This window comes from Moschus berezovskii, chromosome 4 (assembly GCF_049115385.1).
Source record: "Moschus berezovskii isolate FMDL1 chromosome 4, NW_MosBer_1.0, whole genome shotgun sequence".
Classification (NCBI taxonomy): Eukaryota; Metazoa; Chordata; class Mammalia; order Artiodactyla; family Moschidae; genus Moschus; species Moschus berezovskii.
In genome coordinates, this window is record NC_142463.1 from 62,284,255 (window position 1) to 62,302,769 (window position 18,515).

The window sequence follows — 18,515 nt, forward strand, 5'->3', positions numbered from 1 at the left end:
CTCAGCTATCTGGGGCCTGTGCTGTCTTCTCAGGGTTCACCACTGGAGGGTGGTTATAGTGGCTCATGGCTTGGTGGCAGGCATCCTGTTTCTATCCTGATTTTCCTCAGGGCTCACTGGCGGGGCAGCTATATGTGATGACTTGATGGCTGCAATATCCTTTGTGTACTGAGATGGCAGGCAAAATTTTTTCATTGACATGTTAAAATTATAGTAGGAGAGGAAAAAGATTAATGCAAAAATAAAATGAAAAAATGTCTTAAAATTTCCCAAATTTGGCAAAACATAATTTACAAATTTAAGAAGCTCAAGAAAATCACACCCAAATACATCGTAATTAAATTACTAAAACCAAGGATAACTTTTCACAAGAAGTTTTGCTCTAAAAGAAATGGTAGAGGAAGTTATTCAGGCAGAAGAGAAATGATATGAGAAAAATTTGGAACTTCATGAAAGGCCAAAGAGCAACAGAAATGGTAAATATCTGGATAAATGTAACAGACTTTTTCTCTTGGGTTGATTAAAATATGGTGGTTGAAATAAGAAATTGTAATGTCTTATGGGATCTCCAATATATGTTGATGTATAAACATGACAACTGCAATATAAAGGAAGAATTTAAAGGAAACCAAATGTTTATAAGGCTCATAAATTTCACTTGAAGTAAAATTTTAATCTAAGTAGACTATGAGAAGTGAAGTATGTATATTGTAATCTCTACAACAACAACAAAAAACCCCAGCTATACAAATGTGCAGTATTCAAGTTAAAAAGAATGCCGTAACAAGGAAACAGGAATAAAAGAGGAAGGAAAGAGACTTCTAGTTTCAGCTCTGTTGGTATAACAAAGCTAGAAGTCATCACTCCTTTTTTTTTTATTTTTAAAGAGCTTTTATTTATTTATTTTTGGTTGGGCCACATGCCGTGTGAGATCTTAGTTCCTCAACCAGGGATCAAACCTATGCCCCCTGCAGTGGAAGCATAGTCTTAACCAGTGAACCATCACTCCTGATCTTACAAGAGCTACCACCAACCTGAAATCTGGAGTGAGGCAAATCCAGAGACTTGCAGCAAAGATGAGCTTGCAAAGATGAGCTTACAAATTTGAGAGCAGAAGCCACTGGAGCCATACATCATTAGCATATTTAAATGATAATATTGTTAAGTTTCTGGAGGCTGAGTATGGACTTGCATGAGAGTGTAAAACTCCTGAGAGCAAGTCTTGGGAATCAAAAGAAAATGGTAAAGGTAAAAAAGAAAACTGTAATGGAAATAAATGTTTTGATGGGTTCATCAACAGATTGGACCGAACAGAGGAAAGTGTCAATGAGGCTGAAAATACGTCGATAGGAACTGAAATACAATGGGAAAAAAGAAAAAAGAATGGGAAAAAAAACCCAGAATAGAACATCCAAGGATTATGGGACAGTTTTGAAAAGTGTAACATACAGCATAATTGGAATACCAGAAGGAGAAGAAAAAGGAGCAAAAGAAATCTTTGAAGTGATAATGGCAGAGAAAGTGTTACAAAATTAATGATAGACATCAAAATACAGGCCCAGGAAGCCTAGTTTGAAAGTATCAAGCAAAATAAATACCAAACTAACTACACTTGGGCACATCATTAAATACTGCAGAAAATCAAAGACTAAAAGAGTCTTGAAAGAAGTCAGAGGAGATGGAAAAAAACTTACTTGAAGAATCACAGAATAAGAATTATGGCAGGCTTCTCATCACTATGCAGAAGAGAGTGCAGTAAAATATTTAAGAGGAGAAAGAAAAAAACCCACTAACCTATAATTAATTTTATATCCAGTAAAATTATCCTTCAAAAGTGAAGGACAGAGACTCTCTCAGACAAACAGAAATGAAGACTCTTCATTGCCAGCAGATCTGTCCTGCAAGAACTGTAAAAGTTCTTCATGGAGAACGAAAATTACATAGGTTAGAAATTTGGATGTACATAAAGAAAGGAAAAGTATTGGATAAAAAGTGAAGGTAAAATAAAAATCTTTTCTTATTCATCATTGCTCTAAAGGTAACAGTTTAATAATGGTAACAGTATACGGGGTGATTATAGCATATGGCTAAGGGAGATAAATGACAGCAGTGTTATAAGGGATAGGAGAAATGACTTGGGAATACACTGTTATAAGGTAGCTGCAATACAAATGAAGCAGTATACTGTTATTTAAAGATGGACTTAATTCAGTTAAAAATGTATATTGCAAACACTAGGACAACCACTAAAAATTCTGAAAAGAAATATAATTGATGTGTTGAGAGGAGATTAAAATTGTATAAAATGTCAAATAAAATCAGAGGAAGCAGAAAAATAGGGGAAAAAAGAAAAGTGCTACAAGAAGTAGGAAACAGTTACAAACAACTGTGAATATTAATCTATTTCAACAGTCACTTTAAATATGAATGGTATAAATACATCAAAAGAGATTGTCAGAGTGGATTAAAAAACAAGACCCTCATGTATAAAAAAAGAAGACCCAGCTATGTGTTGCTTGTAAGAAATTCACTTTAACTACAAAGAATCAGGTAAAAAGTGTCAGGTTGTTATATTTCTCTCTCTAGGATCTTGTCTCCTCCTAACAAAGACTTGGAAGGCTGGACCACTTGTAGCTCAAAGAGGCAGGATTTTTTTTAAGTGGGCAGTAGGCTGTGTTCATAGGACAAGCTAGTTACAGCCTAGTTACAGGTCAGGTGGGCAGCAGGCTACCAAGAGGCAAGGGCACACTGGCCCAGGAGGCAGCTCTGTGTCTTCTTGGCTCCCCCTTTTATTCTTTTTGTCTCCTCCCCATGATTCCTGATTGGTTACACTGTGTACAAAATAGGGAGTGGCTACCAGTGTTCACCTGATTGGTTACAGCCAGGACCAATCAGGGGAGAGGGTGTGTTTGCCCAGTTTAGGTCCAGTGCAAATAGGGGTTGGTACCAACATTCACCTGACTGGTTATACCCATGACCAGAGGTTCTCATTCCGGTTCTTGATTTCCCCTTTTATAGGCTTTTTCTCCATTTGTGTGATTCCACTATCTTGGACTCCCTTTTTTTCTATCTACCTGACAAAAGAAAATGAAAGGAGAAAAGATATGCCATGTTATTGCTAACCAAAAATTACTTGGATTACCTATATTAATTTTAGACAGAGCATATTTTAGAACAATGAAAATTATGAGGAATAAAAGGGACATTATATAATGATTTGGTGGTCAGTTCTCCAAAGTTTTAACAATCCTAAACATTAGCTTTTAACAACAGAGTGTCAAAATACATGAGGCAAAAGCAGATAGAATTGAAAGGAAAAACAGATCCACTATTACAGTTGGAGACTTCAAGATCCCTGTTTTGATACTTGATAGGCCAAGCATGCATAAAATCAGTAAGTATGTTGATGACCTGAACAACACTATCAATTAGTTGACTTGGTCTAATAACATGTATGAAAGAAAGTGACAGTGAAGTCGCTAAGTCGTGTCTTGACTCTTTGCAACCCCGTGGACTGTAGCCCACCAGGCTCCTCCGTCCATGGGATTCTCCAGGCAAGAATACTGGAGTGGGTTGCCATTTCCTTCTCCAGGGGATCTTCCCAACCCAGGGATTGAACCCAGGTCTCCTGCATTGCAGGCAGACACTTTAACCTCTGAGCCACCAGGGAAACCCCAATAACGTGTATAGAATATGCCAACAATGTATTTAACAGAATGTAGATTCTACAACAGAATCTACATTCTTCTAAAACTTGCATGGAAAATTCACCAAGGTAGAGCACATTATGGGCTGTATACCACAACTTGAAAGTTTAAAAAATAGTACTTATAAAGTATATTTGTAGATCACAATGGAACTGAATGAAAAACTGATTATAAAAATTAAGCTAGAAAAATTTCCAAATACTTGGAAATTAATTACAGATCATACATCTAAATAACACATGGGTCAAAAGACGAGGTCTTGAGAAATTTTTTAAAAAATTGTGAACTAATTTTTTATTATGGAAATACAACTTATTGAAATTTTGGGGGATTTAGGAAAAGCAGTACTTAGAAGGCAATTTATAACCTTGAATACGTACACTGGAGAAAATAATCATCTACATTCCCTAAAGATGGCATATAAGCATATGAAAAGATACTTTGTTACTAAGGATTTGAAAGTTAAAACAATAATGAGATACCACTGTACATCATTTAGAATTAGAATGATTAAACACACACACGCACACATACAAAACTGCAAATTCCTGACAAGGATACAGAGCAATAGCAACTCTTTATTGCTTCAGTTCAGTTCAGTTCACTCGTTCAGTCGTGTCCGACTCTTTGCGACCCCATGGACTGGAGCATGCCAGGCTTCCCCGTCCATCACCAACTCCCGGAGTTTACCCAAACTCATGTCCATTGAGTCGGTGATGCCATCCAACCATCTCATCCTGTCATCACCCTTCTCCTCCTGCCCTCAGTCTTTCCCAGCATCAGGGTCTTTTCAAATGAGTCAGCTCTTCGCATCAGGTGGCCAAAGTATTGGAGTCTCAACTTCAACATCAGTCCTTCCAATGAACACCCAGGACTGATCTCCTTTAGGATGGACTGGTTGGATCTCCTTGCAGAGGATCTCCTCTCCTCGCAAGAGTCTTCTCAAACACCACAGTTCAAAAGCATCAATTCTTCGGCGCTCAGCATTCTTTATAGTCCCACTATCACATCCTTACATGACTACTGGAGAAACCATAGCCTTGACTAGACGGACATTTGTTGGCAAAGTAATGTCTCTGCTTTTTTAATATGCTGTCTAGGTTGGTCATAACTTTCCTTCCAAAGAGCAGTCCTCTTTTAATTGCATGGCTTCAGTCACCATCTGCAGTGATTTTGGAGCCCCCCAAAATGAAGTCAACCACCGTTTCCCCATCTATTTCCCATGAAGTGATGGGGCCAGATGCCATGATCTTGGTTTTCTGAGTGTTGAGCTTTAAGCCAACTTTTTCACTCTCTTCTTTCACTTTCATTAAGAGGCTTTTTAGTTCCTCTTCACTTTCTGCCATAAGGGTGGCATTATCTGCATATCTGAGGTTATTGATATTTCTCCTTGCAGTCTTGATTCCAGCTTGTGCTTCCTCCAGCCCAGCGTTTCTCATGAGGTACTCTGCATATAAGTTAAATAAGCAGGGTGACAATATACAGCCTTGACGGACTCCTTTTCCTTTTTGGAACCAGTCTGTTGTACCATGTCCACTTCTAACTGTTGCTTCCTGACCTGCATACTGATTTCTCAAGAGGCAGGTCAGGTGGTCTGGTGTACCTATCTCTTTCAGAATTTTCCACAGTTTATTGTGATCCACACAGTCAAAGGCTTTGGCATAGTCAATAAAGCAGAAATAGATGTTTTTCTGGACCCTTCTTGCTTTTTTGATGATCCAGCGGATTTTGGCAATTTGGCCTCTGGTTCCTCTGCCTTTTCTAAAACCAGCTTGATCATCTGGAAGATCATTTTTATTGCTAGTAGCAATGAAAAGTGGTGTAGCCAATTTGGCAATTTCTTGCAAAGCTAAACATAGTCGTCCTACAATCTAGCAGTCACACTCCTGGGAATTTATTACAGAGATTTAAATACTATGTTCACCCAACAACCTGCACATGAAAGATGGTGGCAGTGTTATTCATGATTGCTGAAAACTGGGAGCAACTGAAATATCCTTCAGTAGGGAAATGTATAAACAAGCTGTGGTATATCCATATAATGGAAAATTATTCAATGATTATTAACAAATGAACTATAAAGACACAAAAAGATATGCACAAATTTTAAATGCATGTTGCTAAGTGATAGCAGTCTGAGAGATTCCATGGAGTATGATTTGAGTTAAATGACATTCTGGAAAAGGCAAATTTGTGGTAATTATAAAAAAAAACTTCAGGAGGTGCCAAAGATAGGGATGCATTGGAAATTTATTAATGCTGAGGTGGTAGTTTATTCTGTATGATGCATAATTGTGGATCCATGACAGTATGTATTTGTTCAAACCTATATCTCTTGAAGTACAAAGAGTAAACTTTAATGTATGCAAAATTTTTTAAAAATCATTTAGTAGGTTGAGGAATCCGAATCCAAGAATGAAAGGCAGAATGTAAGAAAACATTCTAACTGTATTACAAATGTGTGAAACAGCTTCACTAAACATGACACAATAGGTGCTGACCTAAGTAAATTTGGAAGTAAGTAGAATCTCTAGTAGTAGAGGCAAAAGAAACTGCATAATAGTGTACTCTAGTTGATAAAGTTATTCCCCATGGGGATAAAGTTTTAACTGGATCAGATTCACAATGATGGTGTTGCCATGTGTGTATGTCAAAATTAAACAAGTGAGTAAATGGATGGCACATGGTGGAAGCCAAATTTCTCACTGTTGGAGTGGGAGTTTTCAGGTAAGCAAGGGAGGTGTTTTCAGGTGTTTGAGAAGATTCTCTAAAATGAATTGTAGAGTAATGAATTAGAGTAGGCAGTACCAGGAAGAAGTTATGTTTATCTTACTTTAGATTTAAGTGGTTAGATATAGAAATATTTATAGAAATGGATATACATACATGTTAGTATTCACATACATTTCTCTCTTTCACAGCTAAGAGGGCCTGGAAGCAGCAACATCCCAGTAGCAGGAAGCACACCTACTTTGAAAGTTTTGATTTCTGATACTATTTTCCAATAAAGGAAGTAGGGCTTATTGGAGAAATGACTGATTTGGGGACTGGAGCAGTAAGTACAGAAAATGAGCATGGCCCATTTTATAGCGACTTAGGAGCAGCGGCAGCTTTTTATAGTGGTAGAAAATAAGTAAGTGCTCAAATACACATGCATGCACATGTGTGTGTGCACGCACAATTATGTATCAAAAGACATAGGGGCAATTGAGTTTCCAGTGCTCAAAGGTTGAGTAATTTGAGCAACAAAATAATGTAGTATTGGATTAGGGCCCAAAGTGTAGTATAAATATCCATGAGTTCATGTTGATATTAATAAGTGATTGAATAAATAAATAGGGAGAAGAGATACATTTCCCAGGCAGAATTCCACTATGCCTTCAATGAGATAGTACAACTCCCTATTCTTGAAGTGTGCTATGGGCATAGTGAGTTTAATTTCAAAGAGTACAATATGGAAAGAAAGGGGGAAAAGTAATTATAAGTGAAGTCACCTGATAAGAACTACTTCAGCCAGGTGATCAATGCAGCCAGGTCAAAATCGACAGTGATAAGCCTTGTTGATAGTATATAGCTTTGATATGATATAAATGGAACTTTGCTTCTGTTGTCCTCTTCTTCTTATTAAAAAACCATAACCCTAGCTAATCATAAAAAAAATCACACAAATACCAACAGAGGTATACTCTACAACATACCTGAACAAAACTGAAAATTGTCGAGGAGAGTTTGAGAAACCATCACAGCCAAGAAGTGCCTAAGGAGACTTGAACACTAAATGTAATGTGGTATCCTAGAGGAGATCCTGGAACAGGAAAGAACATTAGGTAAAAACTGAAAAAGGAAATCTGAGTAAACTTTGGACTTTAGTAACAATAAGGTATTAATATTGGTTTATTAACTGTACAAATATACCATGTTAATGTAAGATGTTAATAATAATGGAACTGATGTTGGGTATGTGTACCTCTCGGTTCTAGTATCTTAGCAATTTTTTCTGTAAATCTAAAACTATTCTAAAATAAGTTTATTTTAACAAAAGTCCCATTTTATATAAAAGTCTTGAAATGTAAATTATCTGTGTTATAAGAAAAAAAAATTATCAGTGTTTTAGTTTGGACTTTTTATATCCACATTCATAATGTGGAATTCCGCAGTATTATTATATGCAATATAGATAAGATTTTTTGATATCAGTTTATAGTAAATAAATTAGAAATGTTCATTTATTAAATTTATTTAGGTTATCATTTAATTTATTTATTTAGTAAATGAATTAAATATGTTCAGTATTTTCTCTGTTCTTGAATTTACAGTTCACATTACTTTTAGCATTTTAGAGAACTCATCAGTAGGAATCTCTGTCCCTAAAACTTTTATTTGATAGAATAATTCCTTAAAACATTTGCCATCTTATTTCATCTGTTCAAAATTTCCATTCTCTTTGAATCAACTTTGATAATTTGTAAGCTCCCTAGATATTTACCATTATATTGTGTTTTTCAAAGTACTGTGAAGTTTCACATACATCATTTTCATTAAAATTATGTTTAATATGAAAAAAAAAAGAAACTATCAGTTGCCTAAAGATTTGGAATGGCAGGAGGGAGAGGTCAAAAAGGTCTGAGAAAAGATATATTTGTGTTCTTGATTCTGGTGATAGTTTCACAGTTGTATTTATGTATAAAATCAAATTCTACACTTTATGTTATGTTTTTTTATGTTATATTTATTAAAGTTTTTTTTTAAAGAATAGGGGACAAATGAAAAGTGACAAAATAATAGACCTAAATTCACTTATACCAGTAATTACATTAAACATAAATGGTATAAACAAGACCCAGCTATGTCCAGTGTAAAACAAGACTACTTTAAATATACTGATAATTGGGGGTGGGGAAAGAGATGGGCTATCTAAACACTATCAAATGAAAGCTTGTAGTGCTGTATTAATATCATACAAGGTCAACTTCAGAATACAGATTATCCAGGATTAAAGAGGAACATTTATAATACTAGAAGTGTCAGTTCAGTAAAATGACAGTACAATCTTAAATACAACCTAACCTAATAACAGCTTCAGTATACATGAAGCAAAAACTATATAGCTGAAAAGAAATATAGCAAAAACTACAAAGTTGAAGACTTCTATAATCATCTCTAAGTAATCCATAGAACAATTAAACAGAAAATCGAGAAGGATATACAAGACCTGAACAATAACATTAACCAAATTGACTTAATTAACACTTGTAGTGTATTCTACTTAGCATGCCAAAGCCTTTGACTGTGTGGATCACAATAAACTGTAGAAAATTCTGAAAGAGATGGGAATACCAGACCCCCTGACCTGCCTCTTGAGAAACCTGTATGCAAGTCAGGAAGCAACAGTTAGAACTGGACATGAAACAACAGACTGGTTCCAAATAGGAAAAGGAGTCCGTCAAGGCTGTGTATTGTCACCCTGCTTATTTAACTTATATGCAGAGTACCTCATGAGAAATGCTGGGCTGGAGGAAGCACAAGCTGGAATCAAGAATACTGGGAGAAATATCAATAACCTCAGATATGCAGATGACACCACCCTTCTGGCAGAAAGTGAAGAACTAAAGAGCCTCTTGATGAAAGTGAAAGAGGAGAGTGAAAAAGTTGGCTTAAAGCTCAACATTCAGAAAACTAACATCATGGCATCCAGTCCCATCACTTCATGGCAGATAGATGGGGAAACAGTGGCTGACTTTATTTTCTGGGCTCCAAAATCACTGCAGATGGTGATTGCAGCCATGCAATTGAAAGAGGATTGCTCTTTGGAAGGAAAGTTATGATCAACCTAGATAGCATATTAAAAAGCAGAGACATTACTTTGCCAACAAAGGTCCATCTAGTCAAGGTATGGTTTTTCCAGTGGTCATGTATGGATGTGAGAGTTGGACTGTGAAGAAAGCTGAGCGCCGAAAAATTGATGCTTTTGAACTGTGGTGTTGGAGAAGACTCTTGCGAGTCCCTTGGATTGCAAAGAGATCCAGCCAGTCCATCCTAAAGGAAACCAGTCCTGGGTGTTCATTGGAAGGACTGATGCTGAGGCTGAAACTCCAATACTTTGGCTATCTCGTGAAGAGTTGACTCATTGGAAAAGACCCTGATGCTGGGAGGGACTGGGGGCAGGAGGAGAAGGGGATGGCAGAGGATGAGATGGCTGGATGGCATCACCGACTGGATGCACATGAGTTTGGGTGAACTCCGGGAAGTGGTGATGGACAGGGAGGCCTGGCGTGCTGCGATTCATGGGGTTGCAAAAAGTCAGACACGACTGAGCAACTGAACTGAACTACTTAGCAACAATAGAAGACATTTTTCAAATATACATGGAACATTCACCATCAGAGACCATATCCTGGATCATAAGACAAACCTTAATCGTTTAAAACAATTAAAAATGATACAAAATATGTTCTCTGACCGTAATGAAACTAACTAGAAATCAATAACAAAGATATCAGGAAAATTCTCAGATACTTTTAATTTAAACAACACTTCTGAATAATTCATGGTCAAAATAAAGTCTTAAGGGAAATTAGAAAATATTTTTGGAGTGAACGAAAATGAAAATATAGTGTGTCAGAATTTGTTAGATGTACCTAAATCCTTGTTCACAGGGAAGGGAAATGATCTAAACTTTCACAGTATGAAACTAGAAGAAGAATAAAATAAAGCCAAAGAAAGTAGGGAGCAGGGGAAAAGATAAGAGCAGGATTTAACGACACTGGAAAAAATCATAGAGAAAAATCAATGAAAACAAAAGGTGGTTCTTTGGAAAAATTAAAACTTAGAATATTTTAGCCAAAGTAGCGAAAAGAATGAAGGCAAACTACCAGTGTCATGAATAAAAGGGGGAAATAACTACAGATGCAACAGACATTTAAAGACTAATAAGGGGATATTGGAAACAACTTTATTCATGTGAGTTTGACAACTTAGTTAAAATAGACCATTTATTGAAAGACACAAACTACCAATATTCACTAAAGATGAAACGGAAAACAGAATAGTATGCTATCCATTCAATATCACAGTAATCCAAGTCTCTGCCCAACCAGTAATGCTGAAGAAGCTGAAGTTGAATGGTTCTATGAAGACCTACAATACCTTCTAGAACTAACACCCAAAAAAGATGTACTTTTCATTATAGGGGACTGGAATACAAAAGTCGAAGTCAAGAGACACCTGGAGTACAGGCACCTGGGGTAACAGGCAACTTTGTCTTGGAGTACAAAAGGAAGAAGGGCAAAGGCTAACAGAGTTTTGCAAAGATTGCACTGGTCATAGCAAGCACCCTCTTCCAATAACACAAGAGAACTCTACAATCAGATTGATTATAGTCTTTACAGCCCAAGACGGAAAAGCTCCATACAGTCAGCAAAAACAAGACCTGAAGCTGACTGTGGCTCAGATCATGAACTCCTTATTGCAAAATTCAGACTTAAATTCAGAAAGTAAAGAAAACCACTAGACCATTCAGGTATGACCTAAATCAAATCCTTTATGATTATACAGTGGAAGTGACAAATAGATTCAAGGGATTAGATCTAATCGAGTGCCTGAAGAACTATGGAAACAGAGGTCTGTGACATGGTACAGGAGGCAGTGATCAAGACCATCCCCAAGAAAAAGAAAGGCAAAATGGTTGTCTGACGAGGCCTTACAAATAGCTGAGAAGAGAAGTGAAAGGCAAAGGAGAAAAGGAAAGATATATCCATTTGAATGCAGAGTTCCAAAGAAAAACAAGGAGAGATAAGAAAGGCTTCTTCAGTGATCAGTGCAAAGAAATAGAGGAAAATAATAGAATGGGAAAGAGTAGAGATCCCTTCAAGAAAATTAGAGATACCAAGTGAGCATTTCATGCAAAGATGGGCACAATAAAGGATAGAAAAGGTATGGACCTAACAGAAGCAGAAGATATTAAGAAGAGGTGGCAAAAGAACTATACAAAAAAGACCTTCATGACCCAGATAACCACACAACTAGGTATGATCACTTACCTAGAGCCAGACATCCTGGAATGTGAAGTCAAGTGGGCATTAGGAAGCATCACTATGAATAAAGCTAGTGGAGGTGATGGAATTCCAGTTGAGCTATGATGCTATGAAAGTGCTGCACTCAATATGCCAGCAAATTTGGAAAACTGAGCAGTGGCCACAGGACTGGAAAAGGTCAGTTTTCATTCCAATCCCAAAGAAAGGCACTGCCAAAGAATGTTCAAAATACCGTATAATTGCACTCATGTCACACACTAGGAAAGTAATGCTCAAAATTCTCCAAGCCAGGTTTCAACCGTCTGTGAACCATAAACTTCCAGATGTTCAGGCTGGATTTAGAAAAGGCAGAGGAACCAGAGATTAAATTGTCAACATCCGTTGGATCATCAAAAAAGCAAGAGAATTTCAGAAAAACATGTACTTTATTGATTATGCAAAATTCTTTGACTGTGTAGGTCACAACAAACTGGAAAATTCTTAAAGAGATGGGAATACCAGACCACCTGACCTGCCTCCTTAGAAATCTGTATGCAGGTCAGGAAGCAACAGTTAGAACCGGACATGTAAGAACAGGCTGGTTCCAAATTCACAAAGGAATACGTTGAGGCTGTATATTGTCACTCTGCTAATTTAACTTATATGCAGAGTACATCATGCAAAATGCCCAGCTGCATGAAGCACAAGCTGGAATCAAAATTGCCGGGAGAAATATCAATATCCTCAGATATGCAGATGACACCACCCTTAATGGCAGAAAGTGAAGAAGAACTAAAGAACCTCTCGATAAAAGTGAAAGAGGAGATTGAAAAAGCTGGCTTAAAACTCAACAGTCAAAAACCTAAGATCATGGCATTCAGTTCCATCACTTCATGGCAAATAGATGGGGGAAACAGTGTAAACCATGACAGACTTTATTTTCTTCGGCTCCAAAATCACTGCAGATGGTGACTAAGCCATGAAATTAAAAGAGGCTTGCTCCTTGGGAGAAAAGCTATGACCAACCTAGACAGCATATTACAAAGCAGAGACATTACTTTGCCAATGAAGGTCCATCTAGTCAAGCTATTGTTTTTCCCGTAGTCATGAACAGGTACGAGAGTTGAACTATAAAGAAAGCTGAGCACCAAAGAACTGTTGCTTTTGAACTGTGGTATTGGAGAAGACACTTGAGAATCCCATGGACTCCAAGGAGATCAAACCAGTCCATCCTAAAGGAAATCAGTCTTGAATATTCATTGGAAGGACTGATGCTGAAGCTGAAACTCCCATATTTTGGCCACCTGATGGGAAGAACCTACTCTTTTGGAAAGACCCTGATGCTGGGAAAGATTGAAGGCGGGAGGAGAAGGGGACAACAGATCATGAGATGATTGGATGGCATCACTGACTCAATGAACGTGAGTTTGAACAAGCTCCAAGAATTGGTGATGGACAGGGAAGCCTGGCTTGCTATAGTCTATGGGGTTGCAAAGAGCCAGACACAACTGAATGACTTAATTAAAAACAAACTACTGGCCCAGATAGTTTTACTGACAAATACTCCCAAAAATTTTAGGAGGAGGTGATGTCAGTTCCTTCCAATCATCTCCAGAAAGTAAAAGAATAGTTCTCTAATAATGAGCAATGTTGAGTAGCACGATTTACAGTAAGTAGAACATGGAAACAATGTAGATATCCATTTGTCAATGGACAATGATTGGATAAAGAAACCATGGTACAAATTACTCAGCCATAAAAAGGAACACATTTGAGTCAGTTCTAATGAGATGGATGAACCTATAGCCTATTATAAAGAGGTGAAGTAAGTCAGAAAGAGAAAGGTAAATATCATATACTATCTGTCTAGTCAAGGCTATGGTTTTTCCAGTGGTCATGTATGGATGTGAGAGTTGGACTGTGAGGACAGCTGAGCGCCGAAGAATTGATGCTTTTGAACTGTGGTGCTGGAGAAGACTCTTGAGAGTCCCTTGGACTGCAAGGAGATCCAACCAGTCCATTCTAAAGGAGATCAATCCTGGGTGTTCATTGGAAGGACTGATGCTAAAGCTGAAACTCCAATACTTTGGCTACCTCATGCGACGAGTTGACTCACTGAAAAAGACTCTGATGCTGGGAGGGATTGGGGGCAGGAGGAGAAGGGGACGACCGAGAATGAGATGGCTGGATGGCATCACCGACACTATGGACATGAGTTTGAGTGAACTCCGGGAGTTGGTGATGGACAGGGAGGCCTGGCGTGTTGTGATTCATGGGGTCGCAAAGAGTTGGACACGACTGAGCAACTGAACTGAACTCAACTAAACTGAACTGCATATGTATGGAATCTAATAAGATGGAACTGATGAATTTATTCGTAGCACAGCAATGGAGAAACAGACATAGAGAACAGACTTATGAACACGGGGAAGAGGAGAGGAAGAAGAGGGTGAGATGTATGGAGAGAATAACATGGAAACTTACAATACCATAAATAAAATAGATATCTAATGGGAATTTTCTGTATGACTCAGGGAGCTCAAACAGGGACTCTGTAAGGGTCTAGAGGGGTGTGATGGGGGAGTAAGTAGGAGGGAAATTCAAGAGGGAGGGGGCATATGTAAATGTATGGCTGATTCATGTTGATATTTGGCAGAAAACAAATTCTGTAAATCAGTTAGTTATCCTTCAAATAAAAATAATAAAAGTTAAATGAAAGAGTCCTCAATTTTATGCAGCCTTTCTTAATCTGATGTCAAAATCATGCAAGGACTGTACATAAAAATAAAACTTCAAAGCAATATATCTTGTAAACATATATCAATCTTTAATAAAATATTAGTAAGTTGAATTCAGCAATTCAGAAAGAGAATAGTACACCAAGACCAAGAGGTGTTTATGTTGGGAACTGAAGTCTGGTTTAATATTTGAAAACTAGTAACTGTGATCCACCATATTAGCAGACTAAAGAAGACGAAAGCCATATGATCAAATCAACAAATGTGAAAAAGCATTTGATGAAATTCATCCATTTTATATAAAAGCACTCAGCTAACTAGGAATACAAGTGAAGTTCTTTATCTCAGTATGGAGCATCTACAAAAAATTTCTACAGCTGACATCAAAATTAATGATGAGAAACTGAACTCTTTGTTCCTAAGATTGGGAATAAGGCAAGAATGTTCAGTCTTACCACTTGTTTAATGTGTTCCTGGAAGTCCTAGCCAGTGCAGTATGGCAAGAAAAGTAAATAACAGAGGAATTAAAAAGGAAAAATAAACCAAACTGTTATCTGTTCAAAGATAACAATTTTCTACATAGAAAATCTCAAGCAATCTACGAAAAGAAAAAGATTCCTAAAGCTGATATCCTAGCAATGGACAATTGCAGACATCTTTCAAAGTACCACTTACAATAGTGCCAATTAAAGAGCAGTAAGTACTTAGGTATAAGACTGACAAAATATGTATAGGATATATATACTGAAAAATATAAAACATTGATGAAAGAAATCAAAGGCCCCCAAAAATGAGATACGATATGATCATGAATTGAAAGACTCAACCTATTGTTATCATTTCTCTCAATAAACAATCTCAATTAAGTCCTAGCAACATTATTTTTGTAGACATGGACAAACTTTTAAAATTTATATAGAGAAATTAAGAAACTATAATAGCCAAAACAATTTACAAAAAAATGTTGAAAGATTCATACAATCAGTTTGAAAACTTACTTAAAAGATATGATACCCAACACAGTATGCCACTGATGAAAGAACTGACACATAGATCAGTAGAACACTGTAGGAAATCTGGAGTAGACCTACACAGTTATGGTTAACTGATTTTTGACAAAGGTGCAGAGGCAATTTGATTGTAAATGGATTTATAAACTGTGGTAAATCCATACAGTGGAGTACTAATCAATAAAATTTAGTAAGCTGTTGAAACACACAACATGGATGAACCTTAGTTGTTATGCTGTGCTAAATGAAATCAGCCAGTCTTAAATAGTTGAATTCACTTATAAAAGGTATGAATCCATTTTGGGAAGGGCAAAACTATTACTCTAAAACCTTTATTTGTATAGCAGGGGTCATGGTCATATCATTTGCCCTCTGCCTGCAGCAGATATATTATTTACATATCAAATATGCTTCCATGTTTGTTTGCTTTTTTAATTTAACCTTCAAACTCTAAAGTATATAGTTCTACTTGGCCCCAACATGATTATAAACATAAATGTGGACAGTAAAATTGCATGGCTGTAAGGTAACCATCTGAATGAACATTTTCTTGTAGCAGAATCTCAGACTCTGGAAACTACTTCCATCTCCTATCAGCTGTTAATGTCTACTTCCCTACCCTTGTTTGAAAAAGTCTTTAATGTGGAAATCATAATTGTCAGTACAAATAGCCTTGATCTAGGAGGCAGAAGACATAGATGACCTTTGGCAAGTTACTTAATATTTATGTTTGTTTTCTAATCTTAAAATAAGGATAATAATACCTGTCCTGCTTGCTTTTGAAATTAGTGGAAACCATTTTATATGTTGTAAAATGTTTCTGTAAATGTAAGGTATCATCATTACTATCAGAACATCAGAGATAAGGCAATATTTTGTGATATGGCAATCAAAGGAGGTTCAACTCTGAAAATTATTATGAATTTTAGAATTAATGAAGAATGAATAATAAAGATTTTATAACTTCTAGGTTGATTACTCTCTAGTTTTATTATCATAGTGAAAGTGAAAGTGTTAGTCTCTTAGTCATGTCAGACTCTTTGTGACCCCATGGTCTTTCCTGGGATTCTCCAGGCAAGAATGCTGGAGTGGTTTGCCGTTCTCTTCTCCAGGAGATCTTCCCAACCCAGGGATCAAACCCAGGTCTCCTGCAATGCAGGCAGATTCTTTACCATCTGAGCTACCAGGGAAGCCCGGGTATAATTTATTATCATACATTATTTAAACTATTAATAGAGTATAAGATATGTTGTTACAGCAAGTTTTGGGTAAATGGCTAGACATTTTAGCACAAATTAAGGTTATGAAGATACTATCTGGAAGGGTAGCAAGCAAAATACTTCTTAAGATTAATTTGAATTGTGAAGAAATTCAGTTTTAGTTAAAGCTGTAGTTAGTTCTTTCTAGCAGTAGATGACAGTAGAGTTCTTTGTAGTAAGAACCAAATTGCCTAACTACTTATATAACAACAGCTTCCTGTTCACATTACCATATATAGAAATACTGCTGTAAGGACTAAAGATTTTGCTTTCTAAAAGGACTTTGTAACAGATAAAAAAGAGTTTTATTCAAGAAAAAGGATAAATTTTAAATGTTGACGATTACTCCCTTCTCTGCTTCCTCCACCTCCTCCCCCTCTTTCCTATGGTAATTTTGTTATAAAGTTTATACATTGCTTTAAATAAATTAATCTGAGTGTTATAATTAGAAATCTGGAATATTTGTATGAAACTCCAGCAATGTTGGATATAAGTCTAGCTAGACATGTTGTGTTAAAAACAAATATTTTGGGCTGAAATGTTAGAATTAGCTTGTACTTTTGGCAAGGGAGTACTGTGAGTGTAATATTTTGAGGAGGTTCATATGTCAGAGATGAGTGATTGCAAAGAGTGGCTGGAAAAAGGGAAAAGAAGTTATTTTAGAAATCCACATTTGCACTAATAAAAATGAAACTCAAAGAATGAATAAAATTTTGTAACAGATTAAATAGAGAATTTAAATGACATTACTTCCATTGCTGTTGTCTCTATATATGAACAGCTAGGTGGTTGTTGGATAATTTACAAATATGATCCTATCATAAAATATTTTAAAGTGTTTGATTCTACTTAGATCTTTAACTTATTAAAAATGAATGCTTTTGTATGTATATTTATTATGTAATATGTGCATTGCACAATTTGAGACAAATTTATAAACAAATTTTAACATAAAATTCCAAGATTATTGGAAACAGTGGAGAGAGCAGTTTATTTTTCCAGGAAATGTGTGGGAAACATTCCATGAAGAGGTGACATTTTTGCTGAGCCTTGAGGATGAATAGAATTTATCCCAAGAAAGTAAGTGAAAGATTCAGGAATTTTATCCACTTTACACCCATAAAGAGACAGCTCATACTCTATAGGTGTTTATTAAAGACTGTAGACACCTGTTGAGGGTGTGTTTTGTGTAAAGTTGGTTGTTAATAAAGAAATTATCTATTATATACACACATTTCTCAGCTACAATTTAAGAAGTTTGGTCTTGTAGATATTTTTGCCTGTTTGTTTAGATTGATACTAATTTTATTGCACAAAATAAAATGTACACAAGTGAGCTCTTATTTGGCAAAATGCATTAGTCAGTGTTTCCTTTGTATACACGTGTGTGTGTGTTGGGGAGGGGTGGGTATCCTAATTTGATTACATTATTATTCCTTTTTATTCTCTTGTCATTATTGTTTCTATTTGTTTGTTAAGCAGTAAGCAGAAAATCATAAGATTTTTTTGATAGTTTATTTTTTTATAATGTTTATTTTTTAATTGAAGGATAATTGCTTTACAGAATTTTGTTGTTTTCTGTCAAACCTCGACATGAATCAGCCATAGGTATACACATATCCCCTCCCTCTTGAATCTCCCTCCCATCTCCCATTAGATTTTTTTTAAAAGATCTTTCTTTTGTTTCCCTCCTTCCTCCCCCCTTATCATCCTTTAATAAAAGTGTCACAGGGCAAGTACCCAGAATCATTTTTAAATGTCACAGGTTACTTTTGTACAAATGGACAGT

At 36.3% G+C, this 18,515-nt stretch overlaps 1 protein-coding gene across 1 annotated transcript in view; it reads left to right on the top strand.

The window, feature by feature from the left end:
- PRKACB (protein kinase cAMP-activated catalytic subunit beta) overlaps nucleotides 1–18,515 on the top strand; it is a 155,796-nt gene that overhangs the window by 46,503 nt on the left and 90,778 nt on the right. The gene's annotated exons all lie outside the window — the stretch shown is intronic.